Raw genomic sequence first — 8241 nt, forward strand, 5'->3', positions numbered from 1 at the left:
CCAAAATGTATAAGTATTCAGAATTTATTTTATTATAGTGATTGAGGCACTGGTAAGCTTCTGAATTGCTTCGAAATTTTAAATATTTCAAGAAAACATTGTGTTCCACTGATACCTATATATTTTATAGATTTCATAGACATCAGGGCTGGAAGGGACCTCGGAAGATCATCGAGTCCAGCCCCCTGCCCAAAGGGCAGGAAGTCAGCCGGGTTCATAGGATCCCAGCAAGATGAGCATCCAGTTTGCTCTTGAAGGTGTTCAATGAAGGCGCTTGAACCCCCTCCGGTGGCAGGCTGTTCCAGACCTGGGGGGCTCGGGCAGGAAAGAAATCCTTGGGGGCTCGGACAGTAAAGAAATTCTTCCTTATGTCCAGCCTGAAACGGTCTTGTAGTAGTTTATGACCATTCGACCTAGTCGTCATCCCTTGGGGCGCTCTGGTGAACAAACGTTCCCCCAGATACTGGTGGTCACCCCTGATAAACTTATAGGTGGCCATCAGATCACCCCTGAGTCTGCGCTTTTCCATGCTAAAGAGCCCCAGGGCTCTCAGCCTGTCATCATAGGGTCTGCTTCCCTGACCTGATCATGCGTGTGGCTCTTCTCTGGACTCTCTCAAGCTTCTCCACATCCTTTTTTAATTGTGGAGCCCAAAACTGGACGCAGTACGCCAGCTGCGGCCTCACTAAGGCCGAGTACAAGGGGAGAATGACGTCCCGGGATTTGCAATGACATTATTATATAGTAGCCTTTCATTGTAATCATGGATTTGGGGTTTTTAAGCAGAGAATTTGTGGGGGGGGTTTTAATTGGGGAAAACCAGGATCCCTGATTATCACTGGGTTGTAAACCAAAAGCTTTCTGTGCCTGTAAATGGTGTATATAATTGTGTTTGTATGTAGAAATTATTTTCCCAATAGTGTTTTTGTGTAGCTAACTTTGAAAACTCCTCTTCAATTGAGACATCAGAAAGAGATTTTGGTGATGAGTGGAGTTTTGGCAGCGGCAAGCCCAATTGTCCTAGTTACCCTTAAGTTCTTAGGAAATAAATCGGGGCAGGCAAAATACGGCTGCAGGCTACATCTGGCCCACCAAGTCACTCTATCTAGTCCATGGGGCCCTTCTAAAAGAAATGACTACTGGCCCATGGCTGCCTGTCTGAAAGCAGATGGCAGGTGCTGGCTGCAAAAGGCAGCAGCAACTCAGGCTCTGATTGTGGAGCAACCAACCCCAACCCCAGCCTGACCTGCCCTGTACCATCCCCAGCCCCCAGATGCTTCTGGAGACCAGAAGCTTCTGACTAGCAGAGGCTTCTTCCTGGTGACTGTGTGGCTGTTTCCCATCCCTCCCTCAGTCCAAGAGTGGAAATTCAGGTAAGAAGGGCTCCAGGGACATTGCAGCTGGGAACTGCATGCCATCAGGCCACACCAGCTCTGTGCCTCCATGTGCGGGTCCTGGCATTGCAGCCAGGAACCACGTGCCATCAGGCTGGGCTGGGCTGGCTCCATGCTGTGACGTGTGGGTCCCAGCATTGCAGCCAGGAACTGTATGCCATTAGGCCGGGTCAGCTCCATGCTGCCATGTGCAGCTCCTGGGATTCAGCTGGAGCCGCACGCTGCTGGGGAGTTCTGCCTGCAGTGGGCCAGGAGTGCCCTAAGCAGCAGCAGGGCTGTGCGCCAGGAGGGGCATGTGGTAGGCACCCACACTCACCCTCCCACAAACTCCACACTCATCCCCCCCACACTCCTTCACAAACTGCACACCCCGCCATACAATATACAAGATTAAGACTTTATTTTGAGCTATTATGCAATCACCTCTATATACACTATGCAAACACACCTAAATAAGAACAAAAATAAAATAAAAATATGTTAAAATAGATGTTTGATGTTTAGTATATGATTTGTTTTTTTTCTGGGTCCAAGATGGCAAATCCCCCCTCCCAAAAGGAGTACTTCCAGGGGCCGAGGGGAGGGGACAGGGAATAGCAGGGAGAAGGTACTTCTGGTGGCAAAGGTTGGGGGCGAGAGGGTAGCTTCTGGTCCCAAGATGGCAAGCAGGGGGCAGGGCACCTGTTAAGGGGCAGGACTACCCTTGCCGTCTTTGACTGCTCACCAAAACTAATCTGGTCCTCCAGTCAAAATAATTGCCCAACCCTGAATTAAATGTAAACTCCACTAAGCAGTGGCTGTAGCAGCCAGTTGTACTGAAGACCAGATTTTTAAAAGTATTCATTTTTTATACCTGAAGTTAGGTGCCTAAATACCTTTACATCTTGGGTTCTTTCATTGACAACTTTGTTTCTGAGACTTGCCAAGGAACATGAGAAATGGAGAGCAAAACTAAACTCCAACTACTGACTTGTGATTTATTATCCGATTCCTTATATTTTTTTATTGTGGCCACTGGTAGCAATCCATCTATGACAACTGCTACTTATACACTGAAGATGAAATAGCTAACAAGTCCTCTTGCATCAACTATTCATTTTAAGAATCTAGCATGCCATTTATAGGGTTTTTCAACTATACATACCACTTTCCTCAGCCTCCAATATATATATATAGATATAATTTTTTTTGTCATGTTATAGCATTATAGCAGGAGTTGGGGCTGGCTAGAACAAAAGGCACCAACCCATTCATTGTAGCAGCTGCTGGGTACAGTGCATTGTTCACTTTCTTATAGAAAAGTTGGTTCCTGTGTGGTATTAACATCTCTGGGTCTTTTTAAGCCTAGCAATGACAGGAATTTTTTTTTAAAGTTGATTGCTGTTCCAGAACTGTGTAGCACAAAGCTGTAGAACAACTTATACACTGATGGAAGGACAGGAAGATATATGCAATCAGTTTATGTAATTCTGATATGTAGTCAAGCCAAGATAAAGTTGTTCATGCTAACAGACATTGGAACAGACTGGGCATATTCAGTGGAAAAAATGGCTAAGAGGTATGTTTTATGTAAGACGATAATTAGGTCTTTATCTCTCTTACATATTTTGTTTGAAATGGTTGCATCAGGAGCACAACGTAATAAATGCATTTTCTGGAATAAAAATGGCCCACAGGCTTCCTCCGATGCATAATCAATAGTGAGCTGTTTAGGTACATGCTAATTTTGCATCTCTTTTAGCTAACTCAGGGATCCCAATTTAAAATTATAGATGTTAAAGATGGAAAGGACCTAGTCAGTCATCTGTTTAATCTCTTTGCCATTGCAGGTTTGTTCCCAGTATTATATTGTCAAGTGCACTTGTGACCATCATATGGATTTGTGATGTACTTCAAGTGGCTTTGGCTGCATACACCATTGAATGGATTACACTCATCCATCCATGGTTTATTCATCTGTCCAATTCAATAAAATTATTTGCATACTGAGGAATAGAAGTCTGCCAAAATAAAATGATCAACTGCAGTAGTCATTGTTTCTGAAAAGCCCTTCTTCCATCTGAGAGTAGATTTCATTACACCATAGGTAATATTTTTCTTTTCCTAACAAATCCAAGTAATTTATAAAATGTTAATCTTTTAAAGTAGAAATATTATTCATTTTATTTATCTCAACTATTGCCTGTGAGAATACAGCTCAGTAGGAGCTGCAAACCACTCTCATATACCGGATAGGCAGCATTTTGTGGCACATGGTGATTGCATCTAAGTAACATAAAAGCCATGAAGTACCATTTTTTTGACTGAGCTGTGCAGAGTAATATGCATTTCAGTTCTTGGAAAACTGCAAATCTATCTGCTCCATTTTTTAATACGTGTTAACCAGGTATGTAGTTTGACTGTGTTGTAATTTTTGGTTCCATTCACAACAGATAGGATATTAGAAAAGTAAACATACCCTATATCAACTATTTTTGCTGGAAATGCATTTGTTGGCTGACTTAGAATTTGCGAATGATTAGTGTGTCTCAAATAGCTTACCATCTAAATAGACAAGACAGATAAAGGAAAGGAAAACAGGTAAAGGAAACAAAGGCACAGGGAAGCGAACCAACTTGCTTAGTTGCAAAGCTAGGAATAGAATCCAGGTCTCCTGAGTCCTAGGCCACTGACCTATAAAGAAAATAAATGGAATAAGATCTTGTAAAGAACAACCAGAACAAACTCCATAAGAAACCTATATGTAGTCAAGAGGTATGAACTAACACTGGTCATATTTGCCAGAAGAACTGATTTGGTAAACTATGCATGTAAGATTCTAAATAAAGATCATAATTGATAGCTCAAATGATTGAAAAAGATGCAAACAAACAGTTCAGACTCCAAATTTAACCTGTATTAAAATGCTGTATGCTGGCTTTGGAGTATCCTGTGAATCCTATACACATTTTTTGAAATATGCCATTCCACTGAGAAATTTTTAAAACTGTGGAAAAAGTAGGAAAATTGGCACAGTTTATGCTGGTCTGCTATTCAGTTTGTTTTGCTGCTGCAAGGATAATCACCCAGCCAGCAGAATAACTAATTAAACTGTACTTCCCAGAATTATACTGATGACATTGACATTTTCAGTGAGGCTTATGACAAAAGCATAGTCAAGAAAGGAAAATCCATTTGGATGGTGTTCTCTGAGAAACAGAAGGAAAAATCAGTTATTTGGGAAATAATGAAAAAGAAGAGATGATAAAGGAAATTAGTAATATTCAAGTTCCTAAAAGAGCACATTAAAAAATGGAAATAAACCCATACTTTGTATTATCACTTTAATTGAGATTAAAGTGATTCTCCCCATAGGGTGTTGCAGGGTTGCATGTAGTCTTTCATTACTTCCAAGTCAAATTCACTCAGTTTTGCAATCTGAAGACAAGAGGATAAAATCATGGCTTCACAGATGTCAATTAGAAGTTTTATCAATTAACTTCAGTGAAAACAAAATTTTATGCATAGCCTCAGTGTCTATTGTAGACTTTAAGAACTTAAGTGTCTAAATTCTACCAAACTTGAAACCCCACTCCACTGCCATCTGACCTTGGAAACACCCATATATGCCAGGCAAGGTTCTGAGTGCCCATGTCCTTAGATCAACACGGCTACAACCAAAAACTCATACATGCCACACATTTTGACCCTGGCTGCCTGTTACTTCTGCTTTTGTATATGCCCAGAACTGCCTGTCAGCTCAGTGCCTATCATGCATCAGCCCCAAAACTAGGCATTCTTTTGCTCAGGGCACCTGGGGAGCTAGATATGGTAAGGAATCTCTGTGCATATTGAACACGCATTGACAGAATCAATGCAGTGCTGGCTACCAGTTCTAAAAAATATTGTCATCATGGTTCATGTCATGGCCTCTTGTATGCCATAATGGCAGGAGTTAAAAACACCTCACCAGAAAATGAGAAATCCAGGTTCAATTCTCTTCAGATGTAGGAGGGATTAAAAACCATGTCTTCCATATGATCACCTAACCACCAGGCTGTCAGCTATTCTGCAGGCTGAGAACTCTCCGCTCCTCCTGTTGAACCTGTATCATGGTACAAAGACAGCCACTGTGCATTGGGCCATATGAGGTAGCACAACTCATTAAGAAACTTAGCGGGAGGCAGATCTTGGATTCTGGTCCCTGTTCCCAGGACTGCTTCATGTAAAATACAGAAACATTCCTAGCAGCAAGGAGCAACTTCAGAGTAACCTCTAACTGGGTTCTCCTGGTTGGTGGGAGATATTGGTTGCCAACAGACAGAGTGGAGGATTTTAATTGGGTTTCCCACATTATAGATGCCCATTAGGTTAGTATGCAGAAAGGCACACCACCCTAACCAACTCCTCTTCCTTCAGGGGCTGTTTAAAAAAAATGAATCCTGCTCAGTTATTTCAAAGAAAAGGCACTTGTCTTCAGGAGACAGATCAGGGGCATAGGTCCCAAGTGTACAGAGGTGCCACTTGGAGCAAGGTGTGCGAGAGACAAGATTTAAGATTCACCCAGTCCTCAGCTTTTCCTGTTGGCTAAGTCTAGATGGCTGCAGTGAACACCATGACTTCAGGCAGTCCTGTTGCTCTGCTGGTGCCTTTAGATCCTATTCCAAGGCACCTAAATCCAATTCCAAGGTATGCACACTGACCAGGGACCTGAGAACCTCACTCAAGGTTCTGGATTCAACTCCAGGGGCCAAAGTCCTTCACTGGATCTAGCCCCCTCCACACTGTAGCTATGGATCCAGATCTTTCCAATATTTTACTCACCACCAGGATCATCTCTGACTTATTTGGCTCTTTAGAGGAAGTTAGCTGCTCTGATGCTGGATCTAGAAACTAGGTAATCCTCCTAGGTAAGAAGCATGTGGAACTGGCTGGCCATCATTGTAAGCAGTGCTGCTCAACCTTTCAGCCACATGGACCGGATGAGTCTCACAGGGTCAGTCAATGGATGGGATCAGACCACAGACCTGATCCAGTGTGGAATTAGCCCACAGGTCTGATCTGGTGTGCTGGATCCAGCCACAAAGCACCCCACTTTCCCAACCCAGTCCTGCACACTAGATCTGACTGTGGGGTGTTCCGGTGAGCTGGATCCGACCACGGCTGGAGCCAGTGTGCTGGCCCAACTCCGTGTGCCAGACTGACTGTGGAGTAAGCCCATCCACTGGAACATGGGGCTCTGTCCTCTGAGGCTCTCCATATACCCCAAAATTTGGTGGGAGAGTGGTGGCAGTGTTAATTACCACCACTCTGGAAGCTGTGTCAATTAATGCTGCCACTGCTCTCCTGCTGCCAAATTTCCAACCCCTGAGGAGCCCCACCGGGAGGATAACATGACCGTGCAGGCTGGACTTGGTCTGTAGGCTGCAGGTTTGGGCAGGCGCCACACAGGGAGCAGCAATGTATGAATAGGAATGCCACCGAAGAGCACAAAAACATGGATGTGTAATCTGCCTCTGTGAACACGCTTTATAGTTTAATCAGTTCTCCTTAGCTACATCTTTGGAGCCTAAGTGGCCATGAGCAAAAAGATTCAATCAGTCTAGCTTAAAAAAGCTCCTATTGAAGTCAAGAGGAGACTTAAGCTAATATTGATCATTTATTAAAATCCCATCCTCAGTCATTTGCGGTGACACACACAATATTCAGTCTAATATTACTCTAATTTTACCATTTCTAAAAATCAAAACTTGGATTTACTTTGAGTATAGACAGTTTCCTATGGAAAGGAAAATATTTTAGGCAGCTGAGGCCACACATCCCTCTACTAACCTTACCTCCAAACTACTGGTATTGCAAAGAAAGAAAGAAAAAGCCTATTAAGGCTTTCAAGGTTAAATTCAACCTCAGAGAAGTGTGCTCTCTGCAAGTAGGAATGTGAAGCAGCCACCTGGGGTAAAGATTTGAACTTTTATTTGAAGTGAAGGCTTGTCCGTGTTCGGGATCTGCCTTGATTCCCTCAGTGGAGCCAGTGCTATCAGACAGACACAGCCGTGTTTGCACCCACAGGTGGCTCTGAGAATGGGCTCAAACAAACAAGGCGGCCCCTGGTTTGCACTGCTCCTTCCTTCTCGACCTTGGGATGTTTGCACCGGTGGCGTTACAGCTGCTTCTGTGGACTAACCGCTGAATCCCAAGTACGGATAAACTCTCAGTCTCTAACCCTTACCTTTTCTATGGGCACTGAGCACAAACCAGCCCCGCGATGTGATCACATCCTGCAGAGCTGGAGACGCTGCGCTCAGCACCAGTCAGCCGCGCTCCCGCGCCGCATTTTCAGAGGGCTGCTACCTCTGCCCTTCCCATTTCAGTAGCTGGCAGCCAGTCCTTTATGGCCCTTCCTCCCCGATCACAGCCCGGGAGGGAGGAAGCAGGGGGGCTATCACCAGCCCGGGGTCCAAGGTGCGCTGTGCGGGCGGCTGGGCACCGCGGGCCCCCGGGTGATCCCCCGGGGTGCGGGGCCGCGTGGGAGGACAAAGAGGCTCGGGGGAGCCCGTGGGAAACACACATGCCATGTCCTCTTTGGGGGTGGGCAGCAGCATCCCCGCCGGACGGGCTGTGCCGGGTCCCCGCGGCGGGCGGGCGGAGCAGGGCCCTTGGTGCGAGACACGCGGCGGCTGCGTCACGGCGCCGACACTCCGCCATTTCCGCGCGCTCGGCAGGAGCAGGGCTGGGAGCCCGCACCGCACCGCACCACACCGCACCGTACCGCACCCGCGGTAAGGACACGGGGCCGGGGGTGCAGGGAGGGAGGCAGGGTGCAGGGGATGCGGGGCCGGGCGGGCATCCTGGGGGGACGGAGCAGCCT

The 8241-nt window shown here is 45.6% G+C and overlaps 1 protein-coding gene across 3 annotated transcripts in view; it reads left to right on the forward strand.

Moving 5' to 3' along the window:
* The window catches only part of NSG1 (neuronal vesicle trafficking associated 1), an 80143-nt gene that overhangs the window by 46900 nt on the left and 25002 nt on the right, over positions 1-8241 (forward strand). For 2 of the 3 annotated variants that reach the window (XM_006016777.3, XM_025192507.1), the window contains exon 1: positions 8070-8152. The exons of the other annotated variant lie outside the window; for it this stretch is intronic. The gene's annotated coding sequence lies outside the window, so the exon portion shown is untranslated. Of the gene's footprint in view, positions 1-8069; positions 8153-8241 lie in introns of those variants that run through there. 3 annotated transcript variants of the gene reach the window in all.

The sequence above is a fragment of the Alligator sinensis genome, unplaced genomic scaffold (assembly GCF_000455745.1).
Source record: "Alligator sinensis unplaced genomic scaffold, ASM45574v1 scaffold104_1, whole genome shotgun sequence".
Taxonomy (NCBI): Eukaryota; Metazoa; Chordata; order Crocodylia; family Alligatoridae; genus Alligator; species Alligator sinensis.